This window comes from Cryptomeria japonica, chromosome 11 (genome assembly GCF_030272615.1).
Source record: "Cryptomeria japonica chromosome 11, Sugi_1.0, whole genome shotgun sequence".
Lineage (NCBI taxonomy): Eukaryota > Viridiplantae > Streptophyta > Pinopsida > Cupressales > Cupressaceae > Cryptomeria > Cryptomeria japonica.
In genome coordinates, this window is record NC_081415.1 from 555,318,562 (window position 1) to 555,342,075 (window position 23,514).

Here is a 23,514-nt window from a genome sequence, read left to right on the forward strand (position 1 = left end):
AGAGACACTTTGATCGACTGTTAATCTAATGTAAGAAATTTATGAACAATTTTTATTCAAAGAATTAAATATGATCTTCCTCATTGAAGTCAATATGTTCACAAGTTGAATCTGATTCCAAACATGCATTTTTGCCCACGAAAATATGTCCAACATCAACATTTTCTAACTCATGGACATCAATTGGAGATCCAATCTTAGTGGGACTTTCAATCATTGCACCATCTTCAAGTAAAATATGGTCCCAACTTGAATCTAATTCAAAGCATGAATTTTCCTCTAGTGCAAGCATGTCATCAATATTTTCTAGTCCATCGACAAAAATTGAAGATCCAGTACTAATGGGATTTTCAGCCATTGCGACATCTTCTAGCAAAGTGTTGGTAGTATAATCTGATTCACAACAGCTCCTAGATTCTTGCAAATCTCTAAATTGACCTTCAATTTGCTTGGTTTCTACCTCTGTATTGGGTTGCCCTGTATTATGAGAAGCAGTATTCAAACTAATATTTTTTGGGGAAATAGTATCATCTTCATATTTCTTGACGTAAATTTCACCTATGTATAATCCATCATCCAAGTTTGGACCCAAGTTCAACACAGGTAGTCAATTACTTCTCTCCTGTAAAATTGGTGCAAAAGTGTAGTCAAAGCCAGTTTCATTTATAACTAAATTCACTTCTGGACAATTACAATTGTTTACATTATTCTTGTATGCTAAAGTTTCAATGTCTCCATTTTCATGTGTACCTGGTTACATATAAAAAAACAAGTTTATATCAATATTAAGCAAAAAAATTGAGAGAGGCCACAAATAAAGTATTGTACCATGTCAAATTAAGGAACAAAAGCTTTTAGTTCAGGGTAGAGTGACCCAACATATGGCCAGTCTTAAACCATACACACTAAGCAACATATGAAGTCTAGAGAATGTCAGTCATTTTTGAGTGTTTAACACTTTTAAGTCTAGAAATATATTAAGTCTAAAAAATGTCACTCAACTCTCAATTTATAACACTTTTAAGTCTTAAAGTATAAGCTTAATATGTATGATTTTGGCCATTATCCAGTACCATAACAAGCTAATGGATAATGTTTAAATTCAATTTAATCTTACAGTTTGACCACAAAATATGTAGTACCGATAGTAGATCATTTAAAACTTGTGTACCCAATTTTATGGTGGGAAAATTTTGTATCCAATTTATTAGGAAGATGTAAACCTAACATTATGGATTACAGAAGCTTGAAATATTTCAATAGTAATAATGGGCTCCTCTTGTTCAACCAGAAAACATGTTAATTGCTACAATGAAGATTTGTAAAATGATAGTGTTCTGGTTCAAGGTGTTTTAAAGCAAATGAGGACCAAGAAAAGAATCATACCCATTACAAGTTGTTAGTCCAAATAGTAATTTTGTTGGTTCTTGGGCTTGAACTATGCACCATTCTTCATTCTCTTGGTTGGGTAATCCCATATTAAATGATCTAGCTTGCCACAACAATGACAAGTTCTCTTTCAAATTTAGTAGCTTTGTTTATAATCATTATATGAAATCGCCCTCTCTTTTCTTGATATATGAGACTCCATTCCCGACTTCACTTGATTTTTAAATAAAATGATTCATAATTTTGCTTCACAAAATAAGAAGATAATCTTAGACAATTGTGAACAAATATTTTCCTCCAAGCTCGGTTATTTGTTTGATAATTTCTAAAATAAGGTTTTAGCAGTCACACCCACAAGGGTAATGGATGCATTGATTGGATCTATAAGTTATATCTGTTGTTCCAGTATTCAATTTATGTATTCTAGTAATAAGGTTCCAATGCTTAAAGTTCTATAATCTGTTGACAACTGATTTACCCCACCTTTTATTTGTCCTCTGGTTATCTGAGTTGTCTAACAACAAAAACATGCTAAATGTGGTCAAAAGTTTTTGTGGAAATTTTTTTAGAGTTGACATGGAAAAGGAGGGCATGATGGAGTAGGAGCTTGTGTGAAGGGTGCACTTTTCCAATATAAACTTCAAGGTAACAACATACAAAATTCAAGTGAGATAGTAGAATGGTGCAAAAATCATTTTGGTGCACATGGCACAACATACAAAAAACACTATTTTTTGGAAGTTAAAGATATTGATCAATCATAATTGCCAAACAATTAATGGCATTAGAAGTTTGTATCAAGTGATGACTATAGGACATAGAAAACCTCTTATGATTGAGGTTAGATAATAATCATGTTTTTGGGTTGATAGCATTGAAAACAATGCAAATATTTCATAGTGTCAGAACATTAGAGATGGATTTGTCTCAGAATGGAAGATGAAACAATTTTTCACTATGCCTCCTTTTGAAGATAGTGACATTGTACACATGATCCTATATATTCATGATCGTGTTTCTTATTTTAATTCAATATGAATTCTTTTTACATTCTACCATACACTTTATAATTTAATTGTTTGTATTTTGCCATGTATAGGTGATATTTTTTTCATGCTTGTAGATCCTAACAATGTAGAAGGTGTTGACTATTACCTACTATAATGCACAAAATGAAAATGTAAATTGTCAGAATTAGTGGAAGATGTTGATGTGGAATAATATCCCACTAGATCAGTTGTTGTTGAAGGTACTTATTATCAACAAATGAAGATAGATAACAATGGTTCTACATTTATTGAGTAAATGCCTAGCCAAAAAGTTTTGCATTATAGTCATTTAGTTATAGCAACAAGATTACATTTTGAAACTTTACAAAAAAGAGTTTGTGTCCCCCAAAAGTGGAGGTTGCCTATCGAAGATCATGAAAGGATATTAGAGATAGTAAAAGATAGAGGATCCATATTTTATATACCATGAGCTCACTTAATTTATTAGAACAAGTGAGCTCGTGTATTTTTTTACCATGATACATGTCTATATATGCATATATATGTATACATACATGTATATATATGCATATATATGTATGTACTATTTTTTTGGATCGTCATACATATGTATGTATGTACATTTGAGCTCTTTTTGGATCGCTATACATATGTACACACATGTACATTTGAGTTATTTTTTGCAACATATGTACACATGTACATTTGAGTTTATTTGATGTAACTGCTTTGAAATAAAAATTGCACAATTTGAGTTAATTTGTTGCATGTTATCTTATATTGATTTGAATCAGTTAGTTGAATTTAATTAATTAATTGATTTGAATTGATTTGATTAAATAATTTAATTTGATTTGATCAAATCATTGGATGTATTTGAATCACACTAAATCAAATTATTTAATCAAATCAATTCAAATCAATTAATTAATTCATTGGATTGATTTGAATCACTCAATTAATTGATTCATTCATTGGAATAGTTAATTAATTGGATTGATTAATTTATTGCATTAATTCATGGACTGATTAATTGATTTGAATTAGTTTGATTAATTTATTGAATTGGTTTGAATTGATTTGAATTAATTTGATTAATTGATTTGAATTAGTCTGACTAATTCATTGAATTGGTTTGAATTGATTTGAATTAGTTTGATTAATTCATTTAATTGTTTTGAATTGATTTGATTAATTCATTGAATTGTAGTGATTTGTTTAATTCAGTGAATTCATTTGATTAATTGTTTTGAATCAATTTGATTAATTCATTGAATTGAATTGAATTGATTTTATTTTATTAATTGATTTGAATTAATTTGATTAATTTATTTGAATTAATTTGAATAATTCATTGAATTCAATTGATTTGATTTGAATTTCTTTTTTATTTGAATTGATTTGATTAATTTAATAATTAAATCAACAATTCAACTAACTAAATCAAATCAACCATTAACAATTCAACTAACTAATTAATTTAATAATTCATTGGCTTGAATTGATTTGAATTAATTTGATTTTATTGATTTCATTTGATTAATTGATTTGAATTAATTTGATTAATTGATTTGAATTGATTTGATTAATTTATTGAATTGAATTGATTTGATTAATTGATTTTAATCACTTTATGATTTAAATTGATTTGATTAATTTAATAATTAAATCAACAATTAAAATTACTAAATCAAATCAACAATTAATAATTCAACAAGGGAATAGAGGGGAGACGATGTCGCATGCAGACTGTGACGCGAGCTAGGGCACCCGTGCCCTAGCTCTGTTCCGTTGTTTTCTCTGTTCGTTGTGCAGGCTGGGTGATTGGGAGAGTGAAGGGCGTTGTTTTGGGCGTTTCTTCCTGCTGAGCCAAGGTTGGGGTCGTGTCTCAGAGGAAGATCTTCCGTGCTGCGCGTGGGGGCAGTTTTGTTTAGTGCTGACTGTCTTCTACTGCACGTGGGCTGAGGTCGGGGCTGGTTGGGATTTGTTTTCCCATGGTTCTGCCCTGTTGGCGGTGGTGAAGGAAGGAGGAGTGTCTGGGTTGCATTGTAGTTGGGTGGGACTGTTTTAAGGGTGGAGGGTTTACCCTCCCCATCCTTGGCTTTGGCAAATGGCGGATGTTAGGGGGGAAGCAGCAATGTTGAGCCCTCGTATGGATTTTAGGGCGGCTTTAGGCCCCAAATTTTCAAATCAAGGGATAAAAACCTTTGATAACAAGCTGTTCAATTCGAACCCTAGGAATGTTGATTTGGGACCATCTAATGGTTCAAGGATCATGAAGACCAATGGTTGTCTTGAGAGATGCAAGGAGAGGCCAAAAGTGGTGGTCCCGGTTGAAATGATTGTAGATGATGTCAAATATTATTCACATCATTCCCTTTATTGTAAGTTCTTAAGGATGAGGGTGTCCTTGCAATTCTTGGAGGTTTGGGCTCAGAGGACCTGGGAGCCAGAAGGGGAAATGGAGATAATGCTGCTGGCGAATAGTTATTTCATGGTCACTTTCAACTGTACTACTGACCGCAATAGGGTGTTTGAGGGTGGTCCTTATTTCCACAATAAGGTCGGGTTGTTTATCAAGCCGTGGCATGCAGGTTTCAACCCTGCAGAGGAGCTACCTAATTGTGTCCCAGTATGGGTTCGCTTACCGAGGCTGCCAATTGAATGCTGTCATGAGGATGTGCTACATCTTTTGGCCTCCGTGCTTGGAAAACCTGTAGGGACTTCATCGCAGACCTTGGGTAAAAAGGTAATGACTTTTGCTCGCATTTGTGTTGAAATTGATCTTAGTAGACCCTTACCAGATGCAATAGAGATGTGTGCGGGTTCTTATTCTTGGATGTAGCAATTGGACTATGAAACTCTTCTGTTTTGTTGTCGCCTTTGTCGAGAGTATGGTCACTTGCAGCGAAGATGCCCAAGGAATCAACCTCGAGAATCCCATTCGTCACAGCCTGAGGTCAAGCCTCCTGAGGTGGATAAAGGGAAACGCAATGCTTCTGTGGAGGCAGGGGCTTCTAATGGTTTTGTTCCGGTCAAGGCTCAGAATAGGAACAGGGGTCGGAAGAGGTCCTTTAAAGAAAGGCAGGAGGATACCTTTAACAGGTTTGAGGTTTTGGATGAGCTTAGCCAACAGGAGGTGAATCTGGGTTTGATCAATTTGGATCAAGGGCTTGTGGACTTAGCTCAAGTTGATCCTATCATTGAGTCTACTATGGAGCCTCTAGGGGAGGAATGTCGGCAAATGGGTGTTGATCAACAAAAGGGGACTTCTGAGATGCAAGAACCCCTGGCTATTGTTTCAACTATAGGTATGGATTCTCCGGCTCTTGGACAACACAGTGGTTCAAGTTCTGCGGTGAAGAATAAGCCTCCTCCCAAGCTTGGTATTTTGCAGAAAGATATTAAGAAGGGTGGGGCAGAAAAATTTGGTAAACCTGGCAGAAAAAAGGATGTGGAAAAGATTAAATTGGCTGGTGAAAATTTGGTGGAGTCGGGGGCAGTTAAGCCCCTGGATGCTATTTTTTCAGGCCCCTTGAAATGATTGTTTTGTCATGGAATGTGAGGGGCTTGAATAGCGGCCCCAGACAAAAAGCTGTTCTTGAGTTAGTTAGAAGACAAGGTCCTGATGTTTTGTTCCTACAGGAAACCAAGTTATCTATGGAGAGTATGCAAGGTCTGAAATCTAGAGTGTGGAGAAGTGGGGAGTGCCAATGCATTGGTGCCCATGGTGCTTCCGGAGGTTTGGCTTGCTTATGGAATCCTAGGAAAATCCAGCCCCTTTGGTGGATTTCCTCCAAATCCTCTCTATCCATGATTGCTTCTAGCCTGGAGACAGGTGAGGTCATTCTATTCTCCAATATTTATGCGCCTACCGATCTTCAGGGTAAACAGGTGTTGTGGTCCCATATCAGGCTGATTCGTAGCATGTTACCTTTTCATCCTTGGATTATAGCTGGGGATTTCAATGCTATCTGTGAGTTGGCTGAGAAGCGGGGTGGCATTGGTAGACTGGAGCCTTCCGCACTGCTGCTTCAAGATAATATCAAATTCTTGAACCTTGTGGATATTAAACTGAACAATGGGCAGTTCACCTGGAACAACTGTCGGAGTGGCGAGTTTTGTATTGCAGAAAGGTTAGATCGGTTCTTAGTCTCTTGTTACTGGATTGGTGGGATGTGCTCAGCTGCCTCTGAGATTTTAGATTGGAGGGGATCCGACCATTGGCCTATCAAACTTGTTATAGAATCAACTCAGATTTTCCAGAAGCCTTCCTTTAGGTTCCAACTTATGTGGCTTCGGGACTCATCTTTGCATGATTTGGTCTTTGATTGGTGGAGGAAAGGTAGACCAGCTCACGGTACTTCAATGAATATTTTTGCTAAGCTGCTTCAACATGTTAAATTTGAGCTTAAGCGATGGAATCGTCTGCACTTTGGGAATCTATTTCATGAAAAGGCAGGGGCTCAGGCAGATTTGGATGGTATCACTAGAAGGATTAGAGAGGAAGGGGTTACTGATGAATTGCTTCAGGACGAGGCTTGGGCTATGAAATTGCTCGAAGAATGGGAACTGCGAGAGGAAATGTACTGGAAATAGAAGGCGCGTATTGAGTGGCTCCAGGAAGGGGACAAAAATACAGCTTTCTTCTTCAACTCTGTGAAAGCCAGGAGACATGGTAATTCTATCTCGGGATGGGTGAATGACAGGGGAGAGATTATTTCTTCCTCTCCTGAAATGTTTAGGGAGGCAGTCCAGTACTTTGAATCCCTGTTTAGAGAGGACTCACAAGGGGGATCTCTCGAGGAAGCGCAAGTTCTTTCATGCATCCCCTCTCTTGTGACTGAAGATATGAATCAGCAGCTCATGAGGGATATCTCGCTTGAAGAGCTTGAAGGGGTTGTTTTTAGCATGAAGAGAGGGAAGGCACCAGGTCCAGATGGCTTCCCTATAGAGTTTTTTCAAGAGTTCTGGGATATCATCAAATTTGATCTCTTGGCCGTGGTTCATGAGTCTCAGCATAATAAGCAGATGTTAAGGGCTCTAAATGCTACTTTCCTTTCTCTTATTCCTAAGGAGGAGGGTGCTGATAGGATGAGTCAATTCCGACCAATCTCGTTATGTAATGTGATCTACAAAATTATTTCCAAACTTATTGCAGATAGGTTAAAGAAGGGGTTAGCTGATATAATCTCAGAGGAGCAAAGTGGTTTTGTGGCTGGCAGACAGATTCTGGATGGGATTGTTATTGCAACTGAGGTCATCCATTCTATGGCCAAATCAAAAGAAAAAGCTATGTTCATCAAATTGGATATGGCGAAGGCTTATGATAGAGTAAGGTGGTCCTTCCTGAGGCAGGCTCTTAGTGCTTTTGGCTTTGCGGAAGAGTGGATTCAATGGGTTTGGAGTTGTGTTACTTCAATCTCTTTCTCGGTGCTTATTAATGGGAGCCATTCTGAGATTTTCGGGGCTTCAAGGGGGCTTCGTCAGGGAGACCCTCTCTCCCCTTATTTGTTTATTCTTTTGGCAGAAGGCCTGGGGAGATGGATTAAGTAGAATGTGGAGTCTAGTTTTATTCAAAGATGGAGGTGGGGAGGAGCTTTACCCCCACAAACTCACTTGCAATTTGTGGATGACACTGCATTGATGGGGTTGGCTACAATGAGGGAGGCATCTAATCTTCGTAGGGTATTGGATGTGTACCTAGTTGCTTCAGGTCAACAGATCAATGAAGGAAAATATTCCATCTACTTCTTCAATACTCCGGGTTCTATTCAACAAAGGATCGCCCACACTTTGAGGTTTTAGGTTGGGAATCTTCCATTGAAGTATCTTGGCATCCCCATCTTGGTGAGTAGGCTTCCCAGGGAGTCTTGGCAGGTTATTTTGGACAAATTTCGGATGAAAGTTAATCATTGGACCCACCGATGGTTATCCTTTGCTGGTCGGGTCCAGTTGATTAAGTCAGTTGTGCAGGCCTTGCCCATATATAGATGCATGCTCCAGGTTGCGCCTATGGGCTTTCTTAAGGACCTTGATTCGATGATGCACCAATTTTTATGGGCGGGCTGCCTGGAGGCTCCCAAATGGAGTTTGGTTAGATGGGAAGTGGTTTGCAGTCCGAAACATTACAGAGGACTTGGTTTGAGACAGTCGGCTTTAACAGGAGAGGCATTGGCTGCTAAACTTTACTGGCGATGGTGTAATGAGCAGGATAAGAGTTGGGCGATGATCCTCTCTCAGAAGTATCTTCCGGGGATTCCTCCTCTTGATATTTCCAGGTATCCACTTGGAGGGAAGGGTTTTGTGATCTGGGATACTTTAAAGAAAGGGGCTAAACTTATTAAGGATGGTTTATTCTGGATTTGCAACAATGGGGAGGAGGCCCAATTCTGGTCTGACTCCTGGGACGGCTATCCCCTAATTATTTTTCAGTTTCCCAACCTATTGGGTCTATGTCAACGATTTCAGGATGTTGGGTGGTCTCGGGTGAGAGATTTTAAGTCTTTTTTCCCTTGTGGACAGATGGAAATGGCTAAATGGAAGCCCCCAGATGAATGGCCTGTTGTTGATTTACAGGAGGAGTGTGCGATGCTGCAAAATATCCTTTCTAGTAGAAGATGTTGTTCTATCCGGGAGTCTGATGGCCTTGCTTGGTCTCCCAATCCTAAGGGGATTTACACGGTGGCCGCTGGATATAGCAGATTGGTGGCTCATAAGATGGATATGCCTGAAGTGCAGTGGTGGAAGAAGGTCTGGAACAAGCTTTCGTGGCCAAAATGCAACTGTTTTATCTGGATGCTAGCTTGGAACAAGTGTTTGACTTGGGATAATATTAGGAAGAGAGGGTTCCACGGCCCGTCTATTTGTGTCATGTGTGGGACAAATGAGGAGGACTCTTCTCATTTGTTTTTTCGGTGTTCCTTTGCCCTGCAACTTTGGCATTTCTGGTGGGAAGTTTGGGTAGTTCCTTGTGTCCATGCTTCCTCCTTGACTGAGTTTTGGCAGAGGATGGGACGTCCCCCTTCTATGGCTACTTTTCTGCAGGAGGTATGGTTCGTGGGGCCCATCTTCTTATTATGGCAGATTTGGCTGGAGCGCAATCGAAGGATTTTTCGTGGAGAGCAGAGGCTGGTACAACAAATTTGGCAGAGGGTATTAGGTATGATTAATGAGATAGTGGCGGCTAAGTGTGTAGTGGACTTCCCTTTGGGGAAACGAGATACAGAGCTGGTAGAGAGATTGGGAACCACAGGATCTTCTTTGGTCTTAACTAAGGCCAAGAGACGGCGTTGTGAGAAGCAAAAAGTTGACAGGGTTGGTAGATGGCAGCTACCCCCCTAGGGGATCTTGAAGATCAACACTGATGGTTCTTCAAGGGGTAATCCGGGTCCAGCTGGTATTGGCGGGATTGGTAGAGATGCTATGGGATCAGTGATCTTTATTTTTTCACTTTATGAGGGGATTCAGACCATTAACCTGGTGGAGGGTTTGGCTATTCTTGCTACTCTTGAGAAAGCTCTAGCTTTAGGATGGAGAAATTTAGTTTGTGAGTCTGACTCTCAGGTGTTGATCAACTTGATTAATGGATAGAGAATGACCGATGTTAATTGGCAATTGGCCAGGATTGTGCAACAGATTGTGCATATTAGTTCTTTGATGGACAGGGTGATTTTTGCTCATATTCCAAGGGAGTGGAATAGGGCGGCTGATTGCTTGGCGAAATGGGCTTCTGAGCATGCTGATGGATGGAGAGTTGAGGAATGGGAGTTGATTCCTCAAGAGCTCTGCTTAGACTTAAGGAGCATTCTCGATGAAGATAGGGTGGAGTATGGTGATGGATGATGGCTTTGGGTGTTTTACCGGTGTTTGGGATTATTCTTTTGTATTTACTCGGGACCTTTGGTCTTTTATTTCTTTGTAGTAGTGCTTTCTGATTTTCAATAAATTTTTTACCCCTTTTAATTAAAAATAAATAAAAATTCAACAAGATAAATATCAAGATTTATAATCTAAAATAACATGATCAATTCTACTTGAACTAATTATAAAAATATAACATAGACACATAGACACATAGACAAGTGTAATAAACAAATAATTAATCTCATCAAACAAGTGTGTCTAATATGTACAAGTGTTAGATACATAAATAAACATGTACAACTATCCAATCTATATATAATCTCATCAAACAAGTGTCAGATACATATATGTAAAAAAATGTACATGCATTGTACATATAATCTCATCAAATAATGATAATGTATAAACTAAGTCGGTCAACCCTCCACTGATCCATGTCCAGAATGTTGGCCCTATAAAAGAAAGTACACGCAAGAAGACATATATATAAAAGAACATGCAAATATTATCTATCTATAAGTATGCAAATTTTACCTAAACATAAGTACATGCAAATTTTACCTGGTATGATCCATCATATGCACCACTAGAATGTCCATGGGCCACATGTATTCGAGATGAAGAACACAAATGTGGTTCAAGAACCTGGATCATATATAATTCAAAATTAAAATTGTGTTAACTAATAATTTTCAAGTTGAAATCCACTATTTAAAATCAATTAAATAATATGACCTTACAGAAAAAAAAACAATGTGTACCTAACTGTAACCATGTGTAGGAGTAGAAGGAGGTTGCAAATCTACTAATGTCGCCAATGTAATAGGATGCTATATATAATTCAAATTTTGACTTGTGTTAATAATTTTTCAAGTTGAAATCCACTATTTAAAATCAATTAAATTATATGACATTATGGAAAAAATAATGTGTATCTCATGGGACTCGAAGGCTTTGCCGATCTCGCTGACCTCGAATGAGTGGAAGCACACATGGTCAATGTCTATATCCAATGATGTATCCTCTAAACTCTCAATAAGAAAACTGGTATAGTGACCATGAGCTCAAGAAGAAGCCGTAAAAGTCATAGGTGGTAGCAGTGTAGGTCGTGGTGGTTTGGGTGTTGGATTTCCTAGCGTAGGCTAAGGAGGAGGTGTGGGATCGACTGATGTATATGGCGGAGGGGTTGTAGGATGCACCAGAATTCCCTCCTCTCTCCCTATATCACCATGAGATTCTCTACCAACATGGCTCCTATATCCACCTCTATGTACATGTTGTCTCACCCATGTTGGTACATCCTTGAGTGGGAACTCAAGAATCAAAGAAAGAAGTATATATGAATCCAATAAATCACTAAACAATAATGCATTCATCCACTGCAAAGGATCAACCTCTGTCTACTGTGCAACTTCAAGTGGAGATTATATATCTATATGGGCGTAAGTATCAAAGCCACTACTAGATGTCACATTTATAGCATACGAAATGGTACCTTTCAATCGCAACAAATATCTCCCAACATGGTCATATGTCATCTAGTCAACTTAAGTAGCAATCTGTGCAATTTTGGAGTAGATATGTTGCTTAACATTATCAATTGTTGCATTTTGGTAGAAGCAAAAGGTTTGGACCAACTAATTCTCATTTATTAATAAGCACTAGTGCATCAATTCGTCTATATTTATCATTGAGCCTCCCTTTCCCCTACCCAATATTCACTAGTATAGATGTATAATCAATGTCTAAGCCCATATGAAACTTTGCAAATAACTGTTTGCAAAAATAAAGTGGCAACTCATCCTTTTATGGCCACATATGATGAGTTGCCAACCATCTAGGATATATGAATGGTGCCACAAATAGATCGGTGCATCTGGTAACTAAATATCCTCTAATATTATGTTGTCTCAGACTTTGATAATGGGGGAACATAGTATGGACCTGTGTAGAAGATACATCGCTTCTCACAGCTTCTCATTTCACTGTAACAAGTATATGTGTGAATAGTGTTAATCATGTGTAGCAACTCATCCCTAATAATCTTTGCCCATTCCTTATTATGTCAGGTTGTTGCAAAATATAATTTGGATGCAAGATGTTCTAGTGCACGCTATAGGGTCTAAGTGGTTTAGGAAGAAAGTTGAGCCCTGACATCACTATCACTAGAAGGCATTCGACCAAACTATCTAGATGTCTAGATAGTGCCCTCACAATAAACTGTACCATGTGATTCCTGATAGGCCATGTATAAAATATCTGTATGTACATATTTATAAAAGAAAATAATTTAAAAAATAATTAATCAAAACTATTTTAAATAATTCAAACTAATTCTGAAATCTATTTTAAACTATTTCAAACATATTTCAAAATGATATACAATAGTAATTTAAAGTACAATTCGAAGTAATCGAAACATTTGATACAAATTACTTTAAAGAAACATTAAAATTAAGTACATCTATATGACACACATACACATATACATACACATACATACATACATGTGTATACACACACATACTATAGCTACATACATGCATACATACACACATGTATATACATATACATGTACACACACACATACACCCACGTAGACACATACACACATACACGTGTGCAAGCATGCATGCATACATACACATACACACATACATGCACATACACAAGCATACACACATATGTACACACATACATACACACTTACATGTAAGCATGTATGTATGTCTGTAGACATGCGTGTATGTGTGTGTACATGTGCACATATGTGTGTATGTATATGTGTGTATTTGTGTATGTGTATGTGGGTGTATGTGTGTGTGTATGTATGTATGTATGTGTATATGTATATGTATGTGTGTTTATACATGCATATGTGTATTTATGTATGTAAGTGTATGTATGTATGTGTGTAGGTTTATGTACATGTATGTGTGTGCATGTGTGTATGAATGTATATATGTCTGTATATATGCATGTCGATGTATGTATGTATGTATGTATGTGTATATGTTTATGTGTGTGTGTCTATATGTGTATGTATGTACACATATACACACATACATATATACACGTACGTACATACATGCACACAAACATACCCACACATACCCATGCACACACATGTAAATCTATGTATGTATGTGTATGTGTGTGTATGTGTATTTGTATGTATGTGCACATGAGTCTATGTGTGGGTGTGGGTGTAGGTGTATGTGTCTATGTCTTTGTATGAGTACAAAGATTTAATTTTTATTTGTTGTGTATCGGTTATAATTTTTTATGGTTTATATGTAAGGGTAATGAGAAAATGATTATTTTTTAATTATTTGATAGGTATATACACATATTTTTTTAATAGTTTCATTGTGTCAGTTTTCACATTTTGTTAGGTTTAATTTTTTTAGCATTTTTCTAATGTTTTCCTTCTAAATTTTTTTTAAAAATTGATAAACTATTAAATGAAAATAATTATAGAAATAAATATATTCATTTTTTAAATTACAAATACGAAACCAAAAAAAAGGGAAAAAAAATAAACCTACCTAGAAAAATGGGGGTTGGAAATAAGCTCCTTGTGAGTCCTACGAAACTCCCAAAGCTACTTAGGGTGCAAATAGGGGTCAGTGGGGAAAATATCAGTTTATATAATCGATAGTCTGGTCAAACTCCTAGCACCATTTCAACACCACACAAGCACCATGCGGCTCGGGTGTAATCTGGCCAACTACACATAGTTGGCTTAAAGTGTGACATAGGTTCATGCATTTACCCCCTACTCTTTGGACTCTATAATGCACTTGCAACTTTTCAACAACCTATCTTGGTCAATTTTCTAGACTTGACAACATGTGTGGAAGTGTACATGGATGATCTCACTATCTATGGGAAAGCTTATGAGGAGGCATTGAGTTGTCTAAACCAAAGATTGAAGATATATAAAGACCACAAATTATCCTTGAATCATGAAAATATTTTATTAATGATGATGGAGGGCATCCTCTTGGGTCATCACATCTCTAAATGAGTCAAGGTAGACTCTGTAAAGGTAGAATTTATTCAATGAATCCCAATACCCTAGAATCAAACTAATATAAAAAGTTTTTTGGCCAATGCAGGTTACTAAAGGAGATTTATTTAAAGAAAGATACAAAATTCACTTTGACAAAAGACTATGAAGAGTCTTTTGAAGCTAATAAACAAGCCTTGACAATTTCTCTTGTTATAAATATACCAATGTGGCAACAACCATTTCATATTCACGTTGATGCATCCAATCCAACAATTAAAATTGTCCTCGGTCAAAAGGATGAGTCTAGAGAAATGCATGAAATCGACTACATCAATAAGAATCTCAATCAAGCTAAAATGAACTACACCACAATTCAAAAATATTTATTGCCAATTATTTTATGCAATTAATAAATTTAGACATTACATTATATTGGTTACAAAATTTTGTCAATACAGACCATACAACTATTAGGTATCTAATTAACAAGGTTGTAATAGGAGAACGCATTATTAAATGGTTACTAATACTTCAAGAATTTGTCATAGCCATTGTTGATAAACTAGGAAAAGATAATGTGATAGCTGATTTTCTATCAAGAATGATTCTATAAGGTAACGATGAACCAGTCAAGGATACATTTCTAGATGAGTATTTGTTTCCCATTTCTATCCAATCAACTTGGTTGATATTGTAAATTATTTGGTGATGGGGAAGTGTCCTTCTCAGTTAAGCTCAAGACAAAAAAAGAAAGTAATTTGTAAGAGTTGTAGGTTTAAATGGATTAATGGCATGTTGTTTAAAATGTGTCTTGGTCATATTAGCAAGAAAATTGAGATATAAGTGAAAATTATATCACTAATATATATATATATATATACAATTTAGGATGTGATGACTATATAATACTGCAAGTTGACCTAACTCCATGTATAATGTATTATATGATGTAATTTTCATGTGAATATTCTCAAATTATCAATTTTACTTATATATTCTTGTCTCGATGCTTTTTAACTCAAATTTTCAAGAGACTCAAGCCCATATCCTTGAGCTATACGTACTATTTCCAAAATTTTGGTTCCAATGTCAAGACTTTAGAAAACTGATAAAGGAAAGGTCAAATCAGTACATAAAGGAAATTTCATATCAATTCTATCATTTGTGATCGTAAAATAAATTACTAATAGATTATTTAGGACATGGAAAAAAAATAATGGGTAGAAATAGAAATGCTACACATAGGTATCACATTTTTATAAAGAAAACAATCAATACACATACAAAATTTCAAATTCAAACACCTAAACATGGTATTTATTATTTGAATTCGAAAATGATGTAAACGAATTTAAAATGTAGTTTATGAGATACATTTAAAAATAGTTGGATTTATCATTTTCTTTTTAAATTTTAAAAAACAGTGAGGTGGATGGGACATCACCATAAAACTAAATCATTTTTCTCCTCATAGATTACTTGAAATCTAGTGCATGAAAAAAAAGAAAAAAAAATCAATGATTTAAAAAAACAAAAAGTTGAAGTTAAACATGATCAAAACATTACAATTTTAGTAAGATCTCAATTTTCATTTAAATTTTTTATTATTGAAAAAATGTAACCTTGGAAAGGATTCTCTCCTGTAATACACTCTATGTTTTTCAAAAAATCTACATATATTTGATATACATTTACTAATAATTAAATAGAATATGTTGGCCAAACATGAACACAACGTGACTTCTTCATCTAATTAGAGGAAGAAAAATTGATGTACTTATTGCTTTTAATAAGGACACAAAACAACGAGTTTGTTATGATGAAAGGTGTGAAAAGTGATAGAGACACTTTGATCGACTGTGAATCTAATATAAGAAACTTAAAAATAATTTTTATTCAGAGAATTAAATATGATCTTCCTCATTGAAGTTAATATGTTTCCAAGTTGAATCCGATTCCAAACATGGATTTTCGCCCACCAAAATATGTCCAACAACAAAATTTTCTAAGTCATGGACATCAATTGGAGATCCAATCTTAGTGGGACTTTCAATCATTGCACCATCTTCAAGTAAAATATGTTCCCAACTGGAATCTAATTCAAAGCATGGATTTTCCTCCAATGCAAGCATGGCATCAATATTTTCTAGTCTATTGACATAAATCGAAGATCGAATAATAATGGGACTTTCAGTCATTGCACCATCTTCTAGCAAAGTGCTGCCAGTATAATCTGATTCACAACAACTCCTAGGTTCTTGTAAATCTCTAAATTGACCTTCAATTTGCTTGGTTTTTGCCTCTGCATTTGGTTGCCCTAGATTATGAGAAGTAGTATTCAAAGTACTTTTAGGAATAGGCTCCTCACCAATATTGTTCTGGGAAATAACATCATCTTCATATTTCTTGATGTAAATTTCACCTATGTATAATCCATCATCCAAGTTTGGATCCAAGTTCAACTCAGGTAGCCAATTACTTCTCTCCTATAAATCTTGTACAAAAGTGGAGTGAAAGCCATTTTCATTTATAACTAGATTCACTTCTGGAAAACTACAACTGTTTACATCGTTCCTGTATGCTAAAGTTTCAATGTCTCCATTTTCATGTGTACCTGGTTACATATATCAAAACAAGTTAATATCAATTTTAAACAAAAAACTTGATAGAGGCCACAAATAAAGTATTGTACCATGTCAAATTAAGGAACGAGAGCTTTTAGTTCAGGGTAGAGCACTCCAACATCCGGCCAATCTTAAACCATACACACTAAGCAATATATGAAATTTAGAGAATGTCAGTCAACTTTGAGTGTGTAACACTTTTAAGTCTAGAAATGTATTAAGCCTAAAAAATGTCAGTCAACTCTCAATGTTTAACAATTTTAACTCTAAAAGTATAAGCTTAATGTGTATGATTTTAGCCGTTACCCAGCACCCTAACAAACTAATGGATAATGCTTAAATTTAATTTGATCCTACAGTTTGACAACTAAATATGTAGTACCGATAGTAGATTGTTTAAAACTTGTGTACCCAATTTTATGGTGGGAAACTTTTGTATCCAATTTATCAGGAAGATGTAAACCTAACATTATGCATTGCAAAAGCTTGAAATCCGTCAACAGTAATAATGGGCTCCTCTTCTTCAAGCAGAAAACATGCTAATTGCTACAACGAAGCTTTGTCAAACAACAGTGTTCTGGTTCAGGGTGTTTTAAAGCAAATGAGGACCAAGAAATAAATTACAGTTCTCTGGTCCGAATAGTAATTTTGTTTGTTCTTGGGCTTGAACTGTGCACCATTCTTCATTCTACTGGTTGGGCAATCCCATATTAAATGATCCAGCTTGCCGCAACAATAACAAGTTCTCTTTCGAATTCGGTAGCTCTGTCCATAATCATTCTGTGAAATCATCCTCTCTTTTCCTGATATATGAGCCTCCATTCCCGACAAAATAAGAAGATAAACGTAGCAGTCACACCCAGCTCCGAGCTCCCAGCTCGGTTATTTATTTTGCTCTGAATTCGGTTATTTATTTGATAATTTCTAAAATAAAGCTGTAGCAGTCACACCCACAAGGGTAATGGACGCATCGATTGGATCTATAAGTTAAAACGTAGTTTTCAATTTATAATTTTTTAAAATAAGGTTTTACTAATTATAGTGGCCACTCTAATGGATATATTAACCTCGTTTTAAATTAATCACATATAGAGACATGAAAATGTTGTTAATAAATACCAATCACATTTTAGTGTGCGATGTCGAAGAGGTGTGGAAAGTCAATTAGGAAGAAACTATAGTTTTTACATATATTTTCATAGTCCATGTGGTCAATTAATAGATGACTTATGCAACAAAGATCTTAATAGAGAAGTGATATCTCCCATTCAACTATGCATATGCTTAGAGGGATATCAACATGATCAAAATTAAGCCTTTAAATTAGGAAGATAATCAAAATCAATTACCAATAGGATCATGTTATGTTTGCAATAGAGAGTGAAGGAGAGAGAGGGATAGATAAGGATGGAAAGGAGAGATAGATGGGGAAGAGAGAGTGGGGGATTAAGGAGATAGAAATAAGGGATGGAGGTAGAGAGGAGGCTAGAGATAAGATGGAGATAGAGATGGAGATGGAGGTGGAGAAGGATATAGCTATGTAGAGGAGGGGGAGAGATAAGGAGAGGGGGGACAACTAGATAGATAGAGATGGAAAAGATAAATATGAATAAAGGGAGAGAGGGGGGACGATGTGAGAGAGATAGAAAGATCAAGATAGAGATGGGAAGCAACATAGAGAGAGGTAAAGAGATATAGTGGTAGAGAGAGGTGGAGAGATACCAAGATAGAGATAGACGGAGAGATGGAAGAAAAAATATAGAAAGATTAAGATAAAAAGGCAAAGAGATATAGGCGTAGAGAAGTAGGAATAAGGAGAGGGGTGGGAGATATAGATGTAAAAGAAAATGAAATATGTCTAAAGATAAAGGGTGAGAGAGAAAGATAGAGGCAAAGATGAAAATAAAGGGAAAGGATAACAAGGACTGAGAGAATTTTCAAAATCTTCATCAATAATCAGAAGATCAGAGAGAGCGCTTGTGGTTTCACTAGCACTCTGCAAGCCATCGTAGCCATTTCCATAAGAGTCTGTCACGATGTATCATTGCCACTCTTCGATATCAATATCGCCACGTTCTTCAGATGGGTTACCACCGACATGGAGGAGTTGGAATTGCTGGGTTCGAGCATCCTTTGCTCCACGACCGACATGCACCCCAAATCCTCCTTTAATTCCTCATCACTCGCTTGAATATTTTCTTGGAAATCTTTCCACCTGTATAAGTCCCCTGAGTTCCTCATTTCCTATTAACCTTCTTCTTTGTAAGGCCTCTGTCTGAGAAGGGATATGAGCTTCTCGAGCTAGGGCACGATGAGGGTAAGCTCCATGTTACCAGTAGCGAGTTTAATGGGAATATCATCGGGTACAAGACAAAATACATAATCTATAGGAACGAGGCATTCAACATAGCCAGTATCATTTTCATCGCCGCTCTCGGCAGGCAGGCGAACACCATTACCACTGTAGTGAGTATCAGCGTGATGAATTTGCCTTGTCGGACATAAATATTGCCTATGCCCCGACTCACCAAAAAAATGACAGATTTCATTGTCTCCTATTGTGCCATTCAAGACCGCAAATTCACTCACCTTCTCAACTCTCTTTACTTCTCCAAACTCCGAATCTTGTTTTGCCTCTTCAGTTTCCATGAGTGAAACAACCTGATTCTGTGCCTCCTTGTCTCCAAAGTCTACATCACGCCTACCATCCTTATGTCGCCTCCATTATGGAGCTCTTGACAAACCCTGCACACGGGTTGACCATTTTCTATCATCACGCCACCTCCTTTTTGGCTTCTCCTGCCCAAACTGGTGTCGAACCTTATCTAAGGGATGCCTCTCTGTATACCATGGTCATGTCTACTCAAGGGTACAACACCTTCATAGTACATTGGACTCTTGTACAATACAAATAATGTCTCTACAAGTGTCGTGGTATCTTTTATAAGTGCACCAACATCCTATATAAGTCTAGCTTCATCATTTATGTTGTCTTCAAAAACTAACAAAACTTTTTTTATTTATTCCTATACCAACATGTTTAAAAAGGACGAATTTGGTGCATAAGGCACATTTGGGGGATCTATAATAATCAATTCCTTGGGTTGATTCAACAATAATATATGGCAATATGTTGTAAGTGTCTAAAATTACCTATAGGTGTAGGTGTAAGTTGTTTCAAAACAATGGTGAATTGTGATATGTTCTCTTGGAGGATATATCATATGCTCACATGTGGTCTTAGATTCATGTGTGTGTGCACGAGAGAGAGAGAGAGAGAGAGAGAGAGAGAGAGAGAGAGAGAGAGAGATCAATGTCTTTTAAGCTTCTTAGATCATTGGAGGTGAATTAAGGTTTTGGGGTAGAAAAGGGAAAGTGTTGTGGTGAGAAAGGAAAAGTTTGAATTGGGAGATGGTAAGATATGCAATTGTGTCCATAAGGAGAGAGAGAGAGAGAGAGAGATATGTCTTTTAAGCTTCTTAGATCACTGGAGGTGAATTAAGGTTTTGGGGTAGAAAAGGGAAAGTGTTGTGGTGAGAAAGGAAAAGTTTGAATTGGGAGATGGTAAGATGTCCAATTGTGTCCATAAGAAAAGAGAGAGAGAGAGAGATGTAAGAATTTGATGGTAGAAACCTTCATGGTGAATGGAAGAAAGCAATTCAAATGTGACAAGGTTCATGTTCAAATGGGAGGAGACAAATTGGAGATGATTCACACTCTATGTTCATTAAAAACAATTAAAGTTATGCTTATTGAGAAAAAATGTCAAAAAATTTTTTTTTAAAGTGTTAAGTATGTATTATCCATCTTTATAATTACATAAGCTACTTCGAAATTAAAAAGAAATTATAAGAAAATAATATAAATAATAAGATCCCTATTCTTAGAAAGCTCAAATACACTTTAGCAAAATCTATATATAAGAAAATAATTATATTGCCTCTTATCATACACACTAATTAAACTCATACAATATGCCAATTAGGCTCAACTACTTTCGTATTAATTACCATTTGGAAGCAAGAAGATAAACCTTTAGGTATCAGGTGGGGCCATTTCACCTTCTACCATTAGCAAACAACCACACAACTCATGTGATCAGGATTAAATTGGGAAAATATTGAAATCTAATTTTTCCAAAATTTTATATGTTTTAGTAAATTGCAATTTTGAGGGTCTTCAGTGCATTTGTGGACAAATATGGTGTTTGGAAACATTATGGAACATCATTGATGTTTCCAAAATTTGGTTCTAGATTATTTGAATACCTTTCCAACGCATCAAACGGTTTGTAATTCGGAGCTAGGATGAGAAAGTTATGCCTTCTCAAAGTGGACTGAAATTTTATATTTAGTTTTTTTGATAATTTTGATAGTTTTAATAGTTTAATTGTAATAAACATTATGATGACTCTTCATTTCAATTCCAAGGGATTTGTGTGACCCTTGGGATACATTCGACTTGTATAAACTCCAATTTTGAATAGAATGGAGACAGTTTTTGGTTTGCAATCTTCTTGTTGTCAATTTTTGTGTTGAAATCTACAATACCGCAGGTATCACACTAGGTATTGTAATCTGGTTTTCATAAATCAGATCAGTGGTATCAGAGCGGGAATGCTCCTTTATGCCAATTTACACAAGGTCTTCCTACCAAAGATTAGGATTGGATACACAAGATTTGTCAAAATACCCACCTTTGAGACGCACACAATCGAAGATGTCAGACAATGATGTTAAGAAGTTGGTCGAGGAAGCTTTAAATAAGCAATGAGAGGAGATGATGAGTCAATTTTCATACCTCCTATAGAAGCAAAAACCCTCTGAATCTGAAACACCATTTCGTGGAAATACCCCTTTCAAAGTGCAGGTCAATTTCGACATCCCAAATTTTGAAGGAAAGGTCGATGTTGAAGCTGTTGATAACTGGTTATCAAAGTTGGATAGGTACTTTTCTGTAAATAATTTCTTAGATGCTAAAAAGATAACATTTGCTCTCCTCAAAGCTGAAACCCATGTGAAATTAGCATGGGAAACCAAAGTAGCAAATAAAGAACAAGAATCAGTTGCTGAAGATGGTTTTATACTATCTCTTGATAAGAAGCCCACATGGGGAGAATTTGTGGAATATATAAAAGAAGCCTACCTCCCGGAGGATGTATATGAACAAAAATACATAGAATGGCAGCTTCTTCGCCAAAGGAGGGATCAGTCTGTGCAAGATTACACCAATACATTCCATTCACTTTCAGCAAAACTCGGTATTAATGATTCAGAGAAGCATAGAATTTTGAAATATCGGAGTGGACTTCACAGGTATATTCAAACAGAGATGGATTTTTTAAATATTGAGACATTGGCAACTGCCTATAAATATGCTACAAAAATTGAAGAAAAATCCAAGCAAAAAGGGAAGAGGGACTACTTTGCAAACAACAAGCCAAGGGCTGAAGGTGGCAATAAATTTGCAAGGAAACAGGTGACCAAGGAACCTCATTCAAATTCACCCAAGAACACATGGTGGTCTACTAAAAAGACAGACAAAGGCATGTGGTGTGAGATGCATAAGTCCCCAACCCATAATACAAAGGATTGTCGAAGTATTAAAAATTTGATGACAGAAATACGAGGGGAGGAAGCTGAACTTGAATTGTCACCAATAGATAATTCTAAGAAAGAGGAGAATGATTCCATCATAGAAGCAAACCCATATGCCATAGTTGGAACTGCTAAAGTATTTCCCCGTGAAGATGAAGAGAGACTTTTTCATTCACAGATGTGGGTTGATGGAAAGCCTCTACATTTTATTGTTGACAGTGGGAGTCAAAAGAATTTGATCTCTAGGGAGATAGTCAAAAGATTAAATTTGATAGTGACAAGACACCCACAACCATACTGTATGGGATGGGTGAATGAGGGACAAGATATTCAAATCAATCAACAATGTCGTTTGCCATATTCAATCAAGCCTTTCAAGGATGAAGTGATATGTGATGTAGCACCATTGGATGTATGCGATGTCTTGCTGGGGCAGCCAAACATGTATCAGAGGCATGGGGTGTATGAGTCCAGGCCACGTAGTGTTACAATCAAGCTTGCTGAGAAGAGGTACCGAATACCAGAGGTATGTCCAACACAAACTACATCTTTAATTAGTGCTAAACAATGTAAACGCTTGATTGCTCAAACTGGAGCTTTTATTGTACTCATGATTCACCCTAAACAAACAAAGTCAGTTGTTCTTAATACACATGCTAAGGTAACAGAGAATCAACAAAATCAAATAGATAAAATTTTGAAAGAATATCACAGTGTGTTTACACCACCAGTGGGAGTACCAACACACTGTCAAGTCAAGCATTCTATTGATTTAATTCCAGGCACACCGCTACCACATGAGCCAATATATAGGAGGTCAGTTTTGGAAAATAATGAGATTAAGAGACAAATTCAGGAGTTGATTCAGAAAGGACACATTCGTCCAAGTGCTTCACCTTGTGGAAGTCCAATTGTCCTTGCTAAAAAGAAAGATGGGACATGGAGGCTTTGTATTGATTATAGAGCATCAAACAAAATCTCTATTAAAAATAGATATCCAATCCCTCGAATTG